The following is a 14,884-nucleotide window of genomic DNA, read 5'->3' on the forward strand; positions in this document are numbered from 1 at the left end:
TGTAATGCAGTTGAACTGCTTATGTAGTCTTTAACTGTGGAAGATTGATCCAAAATATGAGTGACTATTTATCTGACTGCCTTTTTAGCTTTTGTTTGGCTCCAATAATAATTGAGTGGGTACAGGTATATGTCAATATATTGCTCAATTTAAAATTAAAGGGTAATTGGGAAAGAAAAAGTTCACATATGGATTAACCATATAGACACTAACAGTTAATTCTTTTCTTGAAGACAAGAAAACGTTTAAACAGTGCCTGTTTGAAAAACTGTTTTTAGCACCTCCAAACCTTATCTGCATTCTTCCTCCCTTCCTCATTGGTTTTGCTTGGTTTGGTACATAGCACCCACTGGATATTTAACTACAGAGCCAGGACCATGCCTTCCATCCTCTGGATGCAGCAGCCGGCTCTAGCAGACAGCTCTGTTCTCCAGGAATTCCCCCAGCAGCAGTGACCAAGGGACACTCCTGAGCCTCGTGAAGCCACCAAAACAGCAAAAGCCTTCAAAGCAGAGGTGAGGGCAGGCTATACTCTTGAAGCTGTGGCCTTTATGATGTCAATGGTAGTCTACTACTCAGGTCACTAGGACTGGGATTTAAGTGCAGTGTTGCAAATGTCCCCTTTTTCTCTGGTCCTTTCTTTTTATACCTTCATGTTGTTCTGTTGCTGCAGCAAGGAATGCTAGAATGGTGCTCTGCACAATTTCACAAGCTGGCCCATGCAGGCATAGTGAAGATGCTGTATGAGTCAACCATTTTTTCAGCTACTTTGTACAGCACAAGAATAATTTAATAAGACTCCATGGCCAGTTACTGTATTCACTTTTTCCTGTTTTGAAGTTGAAACAGCAGAGAGAGATGATTCAGAGCTGCCAGCGTGAAAAATGGAAGTGAGTTTCAAAAATTTTAACGCTGGTCTACTAATCAAATAAACTAATCTGAAAGGACCCAGTCCTTTGCTCTTTCAGTGCTTGAGTATCCCTTCCATTTGTATGATTTCCTGATATAGTTTTGTCTGGCATGGATTTTACAAGTAATGTTGATTTCTTCTTGCTATGTTCATTTGCTGCACAGATCCAGGAAGCTCCTGAATGTCCTGTGCATGGTGTAATAATATTTGAATAAGCTTTAGCCTACCTAGGTTTGCATTTGTGTTAATTGAAGGTTAAAGATTAATACAAAGAATGATATTTGCAAGAAGGGTAATCATACAGCCATAATCATGGCACAGTGTGCCTTTGCAAAGGCATGTTCTTCACTGTGAAATCATTTTATGCTTATATAGCTATGAGTTGTAGTGCTGCTGCTGAAGGGTGATGGGCCCATGGGGTTTTGAGCAGAATTCCTTAACTGGTGATGTCCCCAGTTGGCTTCTTTTGACTGTAATGGGTGTAGACTTTACCACATTTTTTCTCTATTCACACCTACTCATTCTGACCAATTAAACTTTCTAAATGCAGTATCTAACAACTTGGTTTAAAGATTGATAGATCTGCATGTATCCTATAAGGACCTTCAGTCTTTTGAGCTCCTGTAAATACTGCAATCAAACCCTCCACCATTCTGAACACTCCCTGATTCCTGTTGCTCTCAGTATTATGAAAGCAGCTTATGTGGGACAGATCAGACTGATAGTTTTCAAAACTAATCTGTGTGATGTTCTTTAGTCATTACAACTTGTTTGTTCTCAATAAGAAAGAGGCAGTAAACTGCCTAAGTAAAGCTCCTGAGGTTTTCTTGTTATTTCTGTTTTAGGACCCGATTAAACTTCCCTTTCTGACTCATCACCTCTTCTGTGGGTGGCTGAGGAAACACAGGGTAGCAAAAAGGAGCACAGCAGAAAGATTAGAAATAGAACTTAGTATACAAGAAAACAAGTCCTCACAGGCTTGGGGGAGCATCCATTGTAGCCAACCAAGCTGAACAGCACTGAAGAGTTGAAAAGCAGTGCTGAGGAAGAGAAAGACAAGCAGAATTGGATGTTAAAAAAAAAAATTAGTCCAGAAGTGTGGGTAGCCAGAGGATGATGTGGTCCCAGTGCCATCCTGACAGATCCCTAATGTTTCCCATTGGTTACTGGTACTTTGGGACAATAATAGTGTTTCTTCCTTCTACAAAATCATCTAGTGTGGTAAAGAGAGCAGTGCTGCTGGGAGAGTGGTCAGGTACAAACACCAAAGTGTTTTTTTGGGCCTAGATGCGTGCACTGCTTTGAGGCTCATACTTTTGCCATTTGAGCTCATAGGGCTTTCACTTTCACTAAGTGCCACTGTGGCCCAGCAGAGTTGAGAGGAAGGAGGATGTGTGTGTCCGTGATCAGGAGGAGAGTGTTCAAGAGGTGGCGTGGGAGGGTGGTACGAAAGGAGGCAGCTTGAGCTGGAGGGGGAGCAGCACAAGCAAGCAGTGATTCAGCTGTCATGAACCCCTCCTGCTTGTCAAGAGCAATCCGGCCTCGTTAAGCTATCTGCAGTGTGTGGAAGAGCTTTCTGAGTAAGCTTGAGTGTTTAATTAGTTGCCTCTTTTCCATGGAGATGATTGTGGGGGAGCAGAGGCCCTTCTTGGCTGGCTGCAGCCTTGGCCCTGTGCGTTGGGGACTGTTTGGGAGAGGGAAGCAGCACGGCCAGGAAGCAGAGCGGGAAATTGAAGCCCTGTGCTTTGTTCTCTGGCCCTCAGCTTCCTCCATCGGTAAATTGGAGGAAATGACATCTACCACTTTTTAAGGTAGCAGGAGAAACATACTGTGTAACAGCAGAAAAAACCCAGCCCCCTCAGGAGGTGGCTGGGAGTGGTGGAGAAATAAACTGGCATGTAAATGAGTGCTTTGAGGAAAGGCAGCACTCTGTGTGTAAATGCCGTGTACATCAGGTTTTGCTGGATCCTGGTTTACAGAGGGCACTGATGCCTACACAGCTGTTCCATGGCATGTACTTAGCAGGCATTCTTAAACGTGCTACTGATTGGTGAGGAGGGTTTTGAAATACAAATCCTATCAGCTGATTACAAGCTAAGCATGTCTGTGTGGGGTCTCGGGGCCTGGAGAGTTCCAATATTTTTCCTGTCTAATAAGAGTGTAAAAACAAATTTGTTATACTCTTATAATACAGACTTTATGCTGTGGCTCACGGCATGAGCACTTCTTTTATTCTCAGATGTGTTATTCTCCAGATAAAAAAACCCAAAACCTTACAAAAATCTTAGAAAAAGCCTTAGGATTCAGCTGTCTCTTTCTCTGTTCTGAATTTGAGAACTGCTGATAACTGCTGTGATTTGGGTATGCTTTCAGCCAAATAATGATTAAATTTTAACTATTAATATTTAACAAAATAGTAAAATTTTTTTTAATATTACTGATGGTGTCACTGTGCCAGGATTACTGAAAAAAAGCAATTTTGTTGGATGGAGAAATAAAGATCCCATCTTAGACCAGGAATCTGTAATTGTGGAGGTGAGTAGAAAATTTCCCAGGAGAGTGATGGCTGCTGCTGCAGTTCAGAGCCCCGTGGCTCTGTCAGGGAGCAGTCAGCAAGCAGGACTGGAAACAGCATTTCACAAACATCATTCTCTAGAGTACAATATTTTGTGCTTACATTTATTGGCACACAGTTGAACAGAAGCATACACCTCACTTTTTTTTTTTTTTTTTTTTTTTTGAGCCTGGGTTCGTAACCAGTATTCAAAGTTTATTTGCTTGAAGAATGTTGGATTGATACTGGTGATGTCAATGCTGTGACAACACATAATTCTGGACTGAAAAATATGATGTGAGCACAGTCTAATGCTCAGGGAGGCTGCACTGGAGATAGTATTAACTGAGGAGACCTGCTTAGCTCATGAAGGGGAGGTGGCAGCTGTATGAGATTAGGAGAGAACTGGGTATGAGAGATGTGTTCAGTCCTGGAAAAGGAATCAGCTACTAAATTCAGCTCCTTCCACTACCCCATGTCACAGCCAAGGCTTCTCAGACACGACAGTTCAAGATAAAAACTCAATTTTGTATTGGAGATAATTCTCTGTAAGTGATGATCTGTCACATGTGATGGAGCACTCTGACAGCATCTCCCCAGAAGAATTCTAGCAAAAGAAAAATGGCATTTTCTACCTACATAAAAGATATGCCACAGCTCAAAGCCCAGAGGAAAACTACAAGAACAATGATTAAATATGAACAGAGTGTTTCAAGCTAATCAGTGATGTACTTTGCCTACCATAGCTACATTACCAAAAGTAGAATGATCCAAGAGTAGGACCCTAAAAAGACAACTTGCACCTATAATGGTGGAGATGCACCTGATGGGTGGGAGCACTAGATACTCTAAAATTCATCACCTCCACAGTTTCCAGCAGTGCTATATTTGCCATGTACTTACTTCCTTGTATAGACAAAAACTAGAAAATACTTAATAAATAACACTGTAATAAGAAAACTGGAATTGCAGCTTTTGTAAATTGCCTAAGTGTATAACATGCAAATGACATTGGTGCAATTTCCCCAAGTGCTGAATCTCTGAAAATTAGACCCTCACATTTAAGATTCTGTTCACAAACTATTCATTAGGGGAGCCAGATTAAAATTATCTTATGTACTGTGCTACAAGTAATAGTATCTATAACGCTGTAAGAATTGCTGCGTTTGATATTCAATATTGCTGTTTCATAGGTTCTACTGAGCTGTTTCAGATACAGATAAAGTAAGTAAATGGTGAAACATGTTAATGAAATAAAAGGCTGCAAAACACTGAAATCCATAAAGGATTTCTCCATAGTAACTAGTAGTCACAATCACAGGATTTCATTGAGGCTTAGCAAGCTCAACAAGGATACCACGCAATTTATACAGAATAACAGAGTTATAGGGTATTGCACTAAATAAAGAATGATTAGATGTCATGCACCAGGGCCTTAAATAGTCTCTATTTCATCATATTTGAGAGAACTTTAGGCTATCTACTGAATCAACTGGTACAAGTCAAGAGTCAAAGCCAGCCAGATCCCCTGCTGCAGGAGATCTTCTGTTTTCTGTATGGATGTTTCTGTGTCACATTTAGTGCACATAACTTGCAATTAGAGTTATTGTACCATAAACATGTTGAAAACAAGGCTCCTTCCCCCAGCATTAGTGACAGTAGGTGAGACTTCCCACAGATTTCAGATGTTTTCAGAAGCACATGATCACACTCAGTCCCACCAGCCCTGCCTGTACTCTGTACACGTTGTGTATCTAAATGAGTTTCCCAGTGGTGTAGCAAAGCATCCATGAAGCACCTGACATCAAGAGACATCTTTAGCTTAGTAGGGCTGCTGATGGCTGCTGTGTGCTTTACAGACTCTTCTCAGGGAGCTCAGAAACACAACTTGGTCACATTCTTTTTTTCCCCAGTGCCAGCAGCTTCCAAAACTGCTGTTTCTATTGTGGTTACTGTTTTTTCCTCCAACAACTATCACTGACCTGGCTCAAAACACCCTGCAGAGCAGTTTTGAAGCAGGCTAGAGCAGTTTTTGAGTTGCAGAGATGAACTACAGTTTTCATAAGCTGCTGCTGAACTGCAGGGTCCAGAACTGCATGTTTATCCCAAGGTCCTGGAGGCAAGAGAGAAAATCTGGGGAAAGGAAGACTTTTCCTTGGTTGAGGAGGATTGGGTTAGAGATCATTTAGGCAAACCTGATCTCACAAATCCATGGGGCCCTGATGGGATGCACACATGAGTGCTAAGAAAGCTAGATGTTGTTGTTAAACCACTGTCCATCACCTTTGAGGGGTTGTGGAGAACTGGAGAAATGCCCGAGGGATGGAGGAAAAGCAATGTCAGCCCAGTCTTCAAGAAGAGTAAGAAGGACCCAGGAAACTACAGGCCAGTCACTTCACCTAATCCCTGGAAAGATGATGGAGCTGCCTGTCCTGAATGTCATCTCTTTGCAGTGGTTCCTGTGATAGGACAAGGCACAAGGGGCACAAACTGGAACACAGAAGTTCCACCTGAACATAAGGAAAGATTTCTTTCCTGTGAAGGTGACAGTGCACTGGGACAGGCTGCCCATAGAGGCTGTGGAATCTCCTTCTCTGGAGGTATTCAAAAGCCATCTCAACATGATCCTGTCCAAGGTGCCCTAGGTGAACCTGCTTTAGCAGGGGTGTTGGACTAGACGACCTCCAGAGGTCCCATTCAACCCCAAAGATTCTGTGATCAGCTGCAGGATGGACTGTTCTGCTAGATCTGAGAAAGAAAGGGGCTGGGCACTGACTGTGGAAGCACTTCTGAGACAGGAGTGCAGTGTTAGGGAGCAGAGGGTCAGAGAGAAAGGCATGTGTAATCCAGTGCTATTCAGATGCCCTTCTGAACCTTTCTTCTCAGTGTCAGTCTACAGTATGTATTGAGTGGCTTGTAATATCTTTGTTTAGTCTGGAGGGAAAAGTAATAACTTTTGAATAATCAGTACAGAAGGAAAACAAGTGATGTTTGGCAATGCCAAAACAAGATAAAAATACTTTTATATATAATCATATTTATATTGATGATGTACCTATAAAGATATAATAAAAAAAACCAGAAAGAGATGACAGCAATCCTACATACAAATCATACATTTGCAGTGTGACGTGGCACATTCATAGCTTGGACTTAACTATGGCTTGGCGAGAGACACACCGTAAACAGAACTTTATCATGTTCTGGTTTTCCAGGCAAAATCAATAGCTAGAAACAGATAAGCATGTTTTGTCAAAATCAGGCAACAACTTTGGCCTGGGTAATTTCTAGCTCTTTTCGACTGAGCATGGAGAAAATAACGAATCCTATTGCAGTAATTGGTTCTGCTACTGTACTTATCCCCAATTTTCTGAACTGTCAAGCCTCATTTCTTCTGTTATGTGGATTGACAGTCCTCCATATAGTAATTCTCATTATGGTTTGAAGGACATCATGGCCTACTTTTCTGGGGTAAGCACTGACCAAGGGAAATGTAGCCTGCCATTACATTGCCCGTGGTGTTCTATAATGCTGGTAGTGATATTTGGTTCCTTCTCATATGCTGGCAATTTGCTAAACAGGATGATTCACAGAGCTATAATTCATCAACCAAAGGCTTGGGTGTAATAGACTGTGGCAAGGTGACAAGTGTCCCAGTGCAGATAATTCGAGCTGAAAAAACAGGGGGATTTCAAAGGTGCAGCTGCTGTTTTAATGTATTTTGATGCAGACATTTTGAATAATAATTCGCTCAGGATTACAAAGGGAGAAGATGAGCTGCTGAAGAGAGAGGAGGAACTTCCACTAAACCATGTGGTAGAAAACAGCATTTTCTCTGGGTTTGTCAGTCTCGTCTGAAATAATATCCTTCATAGAGTTCTATGAATTCATTACCAATTCGATATGAAAAAGGTTATGTTTCCAGCAAGCCTTTTATTCTTTAATTAGATTTTTCTGTTATTGATGGCCTCATAATAAAGGTTATATTTGAATGGAATTTATACACTTACATGACATTTGAAACTTCATAGAAACAGCGTGTGAAGTCATTGCACGCAAAAGTGCTATTAACTGCATGTCAGCATCCAATAAACTCTCTTTTTATCCTTTTTTAAGATCTTGAAGTTTATCTGATGTAGTGACATTTTATGGCATTTAAATGTCTCATCAGTAGGACTTTGCTCTTCTCCTCATGCTCACACCTCTTCTAGGACTCAAAGAGTAAAACACATTGCAGACAAAGCAGGGAAGATGACAAAATAGGATGGATTGCCAACTGTTTCTCATGTAAATTGTTGTAGTCAGCTGAGCTGCAAACATAAGCTGAAAGCTCAGGCTCTTCCAGAGGTTTGAAGCATGCTGAGGTGATCTGGAGTTGGAAGGATGCTTATGCTGAAAACTAAGTTAAATTTACATTCAGCTGGAAGGCCTAAAGGGCAGAAATACCGCACTGGTCTTGGTACCACAAAGCCACATTACCACATATGCTATGATCCATTGTGAAACTGTTCTCAAAAGCTTCAAACTGCCAACTGGTTTCAGGCACAACATGAGGGGTTTGTGAAACGAAACCTGACACATATGAAAATAGTTTAAATGACTGAGAAACAGAATGAACTGGTTTTATTAACTGCTTTCCCTGCAGTGCTTCAAACTCTAATGTCACAGCAGTGGGCAGGTGAGCAAGGAGCCCAAACCCCAGCCTCAGCACAGCAGCTGCCTCTGCATCCAACACACACAGAGTGAGTGAAGAGCAGGGCAGGAGAGCGGTCAGGTCTTTCCCCTTAGGTTGGGGAAAAGGATTGGGCACATTGCAAGTCACTGTTTTCTCACTGGCTCCACACGTTAGGTGTGAACACACTCCCCACCAACACCACGATTTTTGGCTCAGTGCTGTCAGCAGCTCACACTTTTGGCCTGTCCTCCACCCGGCCTCATAGGTTTTTAGGTAGGGAGGACTGTGCCCAACCACCTCATCCATCCTGTGCTGCACCTCGACCTTGCAGCCATACAGAGAGGACTCAGTAAAGGAGGAGCAGTTAATAGAAAGTGCAATGAATTCAAAAGAGTCACAGAAGCTGTTGCCTTTGTTGTTTGGGTGCTTTCCTTGGGTTTGCTCTGCCAAGTTGGATGCTGGCATGCAGCACTGATGAAAGAGAGGATGTTGAGTCTTGATGGAGCATTAGAGAGGCCTGCCCCTAATTGAAGAAGCTTCTAAGACATAAATATGTGCAAATACCTAAGAATATGAGATGGATATTGCCTGTTCTCAGCTTCTTTTTCTTGCCTCTGTCAAGGTCAGGATTGAAGGCACTTGAGATGGTTATTTTGCATTCAGGCTTAGATGTTTATTATTTCTTATCTATATTACAAGTTATGAGTTCTACAACATTCTACTAACAAGTTACAAAATGGCTATCTTTCTCTCCAAGGCCTTTTAAGGCTAAACTGTCCAATTAAGAAATGACACCTAAATTATTTTCCGTTTTAACCCAATAACTAATCCCTTGAAGTCCGCAATGTGGACTTTTCTGTCCAATTGCAAAATACCACCCAAACTCATGAAGAAGAAGGTGAAGAAGAACAACCAGCCACCACCCTAAAACCTCCATCTTGCCCCATATATATTGCTATATTCTAAAACCTTAAACTTAGAGTTTAAGATCCAACCTGTGATATTACACACTCCTAATCAAATGATACACCCATTATCCCAGTGCTATCAATCAATTTTGGAAGCCTTTTCCACAGCCTCAAGTCAAATGCAATGCTCTCCTTGGAGTCAGAGTCTGTGAGCACAGAAAGTCTAAAATTCTCAGCATCCAGAACTCCAACAGGGTGTGAGCAGACCTTGTGCATGGATCTTGCACATATCATGTGCATCAGAGACATTTTGAGGTGAAATCCACTATGGGCCCTTCCTAATTTCCATGTCTGCCAGCTCATTGCAGAGCTGTCTGTCTCCAGAGACCTTCAAATGCTTTCACTGGTTTATTGCTTGTCCTGTTACAGAGCCAGGAAAACTCTGAAATGAAATGGCTTTGTCTCATAAAGAGTGGCTAACACCCTTCTAAGAAACAGAATTTCATCTTTTTCCAAGTAGCATAAATTTTGTGCTTGCCGAGCTCAGCCTCCAAATTGCTTCCCTGAGGAAGGCAGTTGCACGTAGAGAAAGAGTTGTTTAGTGCCTGTAATTGAGAGGAGAAATGAGATCTCAGGGGTGTTTGGAGACTGAGCTGAGGCTGGGTATGGCCAGGAATATTTTGAGAAAGAGATATATTTTTGTAGACCTCAAACCATGCTATGTTGTTGAGCCCAGCTGAACACATGACTGAGTGTCTGTGGACTGAATATAGGTGTGCTGGCATCCTGGGATGTGGCAGGAAGGCTCTGTATGATTTATGTGCAACATCTTTCTTGGGGTCCACCACAATCTATTTATGGCTGCCCTGTGGCAGAGCTGTGGATTGTCTCCCTGAGAACACTTAACAAAACTAAACAACTTCCTCACTCACTGAGGGATCTCATGTGCTATTTAGAAGGAACTCAGCTCTAGGTGAGCAAAAGCTGGGCCAGATGGATGTCATCACTGCTGTTGGGAATGGCTATACGCAGACCAAAAATTATCAAAATGGAGAAGCATCCCTGAAAATCAGGGTATGTGGGGCTACACTTCTGGGACCTCATCTTTGAAATTGTCAAGTCATGATTCAAATAGCCATCAGATGTCCTCCCTGGGGTGCTTCACTCATGTAAAACATCCTGACTTTAGCCGCTGACAGCTATTTATATTCCAATTTTACCACACATTTTGTGTAAATATTAGTCTGTAGTCCAGGCTGAGGTTGTTTCTAACTTTATCTCAGTTGGTTTGCCTGCCCCTATTTATAACACTCTTGCCTCCTTTCCTAAAAGTTGCCACACAGCTAAATTTATGATCTGACCAGCCACTGTTTACTCTGCACCTCTGCAGAAAAGGAAAGAAAACATCACAGCTCCATCTCCTCAGCATGAGGGATGCCACTGTGCAGGCTGAAGTTGGTCTCAGATTCACTTTACTGAAAATTTCTGGCAAATATCCTTTCAATACGTGAGAAAAAGAGGTATTCAGAAATTAAGGTTGAAACACTTCAGGTAATTTAGTCTGCCTAATGCCACTTATAAAGGCCTGTTTTCACCTAGCTCTCCTGTTCGCCTAGATTCTTCACCTGCAGCAGTTTTTAAAATCTATATCCCTTCCTTGCTCAGAGCTCCGAAGTGATGAAAATTAAAAACTAAAGAATTTTTGCAGGTTGTGTTTCTCAAAGGCCAGTTTTTCTCATGGTAGAACTTGCACTTTGAGATTGAGTTTTTCTGCCTTGAGCTTTCACTCATCCATCAATATCACACATCCCCTGTAATCCGAAATCTTTCCTGTAGCCTAACCATGATGGAACACGTATTGTGTATCAGATTGAATTACCTCACTGAAGTGCATTGTCAATGCCTCAAGTCACTCTTTTGCTTTCATTATTTATCATTTTTGATCTCTCAGCATAAATGTTGGCATTGACACTTTGAAAATGTTTTCGGGAATGACAGAGACATGATCCCTGCTAGTGATCTCACATGAGCTTCCATTATTGGTCACAAGGTTTTTCCTTTTGTAGACATGTTTAGTGATGTCATGTAGTCAAGTGATGCAAATCCATCTGTACAAATTATTTCACCTCACTTTCATTTACACTTATTTACACAGTTATATGTGTTTTCTGTAAATTGGATATTTGATTATACTGTTTTTTCAGATCAGTATAAAGAAACTGAAACCATCAGGTACTACCACTCCTGGGTGGTGTCTAGCCATTTGAAGTTAACTACATATCAGTATCATTAAACTAATTTCAGATAGTTATTATTTTAAAATTGAAGATATCAGGCATGTCATGGAGCATAGTACAAAATGACCAAGTTAAAATTGTATCAAAGAAGAAGGAAAGCTTACTTGACATTTTGCTTGGTAAAAAAACTTTAATTGAAATTGAGTAAGTTGTCGCACTTTGATTGTCCCTTTCTCCCCCTACCCAGCTGTCCAATGTAAATAACACATTATGTTTTTTCCATGAAGGTCCAGATAATGAAAATTTCTATGTTTACTCCTTTGGTGTACTACAGGTCTTCTGGCTTTTCTGTCCTGGGAACTTTCTCAGCTTACCACACTTACTCAGAAACAAAGTCAAATGATCGGAAAGTTTCTGAACAATTGTTTTAATATTTCTACATGAAGAAAGAGATCCAAACTCATCCTTCTTACTTAAAGGGTACCACTCCTTCAGTAATAAACATTTGGTTAAAGTAATGTTGTACGACTCGGAAACATCAATTGACACAGTAAGAGCAGATGGCATCTTCAGTGTGAAACAGGAGTTTATGCTCAATAAACAAAGCACAGACCAGGGCTTGGGTTTTGCTGCAGAACATCATGTGAGTGTTGATGCTCCCCAGCAGGAAATATGAAACATAACATTGACTCACTTTGGTGTGTACTGCAAACCCACAAAACATTATTCTTTGAGTCTCACACGTCTCAGGCTTGGCAAAGACCATCAATTTATGCACTTCTTTCATTTTTTGAAGTATGCTTTTTCTGAAGAAATTGGTAAAGCTTCTGCTGGCACAGGGCTATGATGCTGAGAAACCTGTCAGAGCCACCTCATTGCCTCATGCTACCTCCATTTATGGCACCTCTCTGCTTGTTTAAGGATGGAGTCATTGCTCTGAAACACTATCTTTGGAAGGACAGCAACAAGCAGTCCTAAGGTGCATTCATTGCAAGTATCCATCAAAAAAGGAGAAATTTTTAAAACTTATTTTTCTGATTTCAGAATAGACATGAAAACAAATTTTCAGTGACCAAACCACAGCAGTTACCATCTAGTATTAAATGAGTGACAGGTTTCATTCAGACTAATGTACACACCTTTTTTTGCCTTTTTTCCCCCTCCGTCCTTTCTGGCACTGAAATACAGAGCCAGACTCTTTATGATAACTCTATTTTGCTAATTAATCTAATTAAGTGCTGTGTGTAATTTTGCAGAGTAGAGCAAGCTATTCAAGATTGTCATCATTAGGTTAAAGAGCTGACAATTGATGGAGATAATTTTTTCTTAACAGGCTGTAACCTTTCTGCAGGCAACCCCCTCCCCCAGGGGAGTTCTTCAATTAAATCAATAATGCTTCTGGGGAGAAAGAGGAACTTTGCTTTTTAAGAATCATGTAAACAGATTTTCAGCAGCTTCTCATTGCTTTCCTTGAGAAGAGAAGCAGCAGCTGTTTATTAATACCTGCTGTGCTTTGACGAGTTTGCCTTTAAGAACAGCAGCTACTATCTAGGTATGGTGCAAGTTGAGAAGAAAAGGTTTTGAATGTGGTGTGTGGGGTCTGGAGAAACCTTGGCAAAATAAAACAGTTTCTGGATCGGGTAAATGTCAGGACTTGGAGTGGTTCCTAGGCAGGCTGGGGAAATGAGCTTTAAACTGCTGGCATATTTGTTATTGTTTGGATACAAGAAGGCCTGACAAGAAGATAAATGTCACTGAAGGAAGAGGTGGGGAAAGCTCATCGTGATGACTTTTGCCAGTGTTAAGGCTTTAATAAGCAGGATGTGGTTGAGGCTTTTTTGGTTTTTTTAAAGTACAATTCCCAAATGGCATTGTTTTGCCTGTGGAATACCCAGTGAGCTCAGAAGTCCTGGAGGACCGAGCATTCCTGTGTCCCTACAGGAAGGAGCCCTCAGTCCTCAGTGGTGAGGAAATGCTGATGTCCCTGATCTAAGCAAGCCCTAGGCGAGTTCAGTGGTAACTTCATGCAGTCAGGACAGAGCTGTGCCCATGGAGTGACCAAACCTACGTGTCCTTCTGATGTCCTCTGTAAATGGAGGCATCTGTAGCAGCCAGGAGATTTTCTTGTGCTTAGTCTAGTTAGGATGCCTGGTTATCTTCTCTAAGAAAAGGGTGTGTAACAGCTTGGTGTGGCAGGGTTTCACCTCTTTTCATTGGCTCAGCTGCTTTCCTCTACTGGCTCAGGGTGTCCTGAGGATGTGGCCACAGAGAGGCCTCTGTCTCCCTCTCTGCACAGCCTGACCTCACTGGTAGAAAGCTTATATTTGTTAGCTTCTGCTTTTGTAGGAAATATTCTCTTGCTTGTAGCAAGGATGGCTGCTTTCTCTGTTTTACTTCCCAGCCTGATCCTCTGACCATGGCAGTTCTCAGGCTGTCAGGCACTGGAGCAGTGTGTGCTGCAGAGCCCCTTCTCCTCAGTGGACAGGTGCCAGCTCTGCACAAGGATTTCACCAGTTTGGAGAAGTACATAGGGAAAAAACTCACATGAGGTAATAGGTAACGACAAAACTTGGGCTAAAACAAGAAGCAAGCCTGAAATATCACAGTAGCTTTGGGTTTGGGTGAATTTTGCACCGTGTTACAGATCACCCATAGCTTGTTTGAGGCAGGTGTCTGTCATCTCCACTTAATACTGTTCATTAAAAACTCCATGAAAATGATGTGGAGTACACCATGCTCTATAAAAGATCTCTGAGCATGGGCTGCCAATACTGAAAAAGGGAAGTTAAATGAAAGGTCAGTGCTAAAGCGATGTTCAGGGATCCCATTGGGTGACAAATATTTGGATGAAATTAATTTGGAGAATTTTCACTATGAATTCAGAGACTGTTTTCATTTGAATCCTTGTACCTGGGTCTATTGAACTATTTTCTAGCAAGTGCCTTGACTCAAAAGATTGGGCTTTATTTTTGTTTTTGCTATGTCTGCAAGCCTCAATGCTACAATATGTAATATACCAAAGCATACCATTGCTTCTTGTTTATTTGTTAAATGAGAATTTGACACTGTTAAGGACATTAAAAGTATTCCATTCCCTGTACCTTTAAAGTGATTTTTGTTTAATTTGGTTTCTGTCCTTGGCTGTTGGAGCTAGAAAGTTACTTTGTGTAATAAGGAAAGAGAATTACAGCTTTTATTAAAATGAGAAACCAGCTTTATAGGAGTTTTGAAGGTTTTATTCAAGTCCTTACTTTCATCACCTTCACAGTATTCAGCTAAATTTCTCTTACAGATGCACACAGCAGATTGGTCACAGGGGTGGTGTCCCCCCAAAGCTGACTGCCACCAAGAGAGGCAATGGCACAATGTGACTTCTATGTGACTTCTATGCTATGGCCCCAATGGAAAGCTTTCTGTTTGCACCAAAAAGAAAGCCTGGTTATAAAAATTAGGGGAAAACCCCCACCCACTTACTTTTCTGTTGCTTTTGTGTGTTCAGTATGGTTTTAGGGACACAGAAACTATCGACAAGACTCACAAGAGGTTCTTCATGTAGGAAATATGGTACCATTAGCCAAAAGAATGATACTGAAACTTAAA

The sequence above is a fragment of the Zonotrichia leucophrys genome, chromosome 2 (assembly GCF_028769735.1).
Source record: "Zonotrichia leucophrys gambelii isolate GWCS_2022_RI chromosome 2, RI_Zleu_2.0, whole genome shotgun sequence".
Lineage (NCBI taxonomy): Eukaryota > Metazoa > Chordata > Aves > Passeriformes > Passerellidae > Zonotrichia > Zonotrichia leucophrys.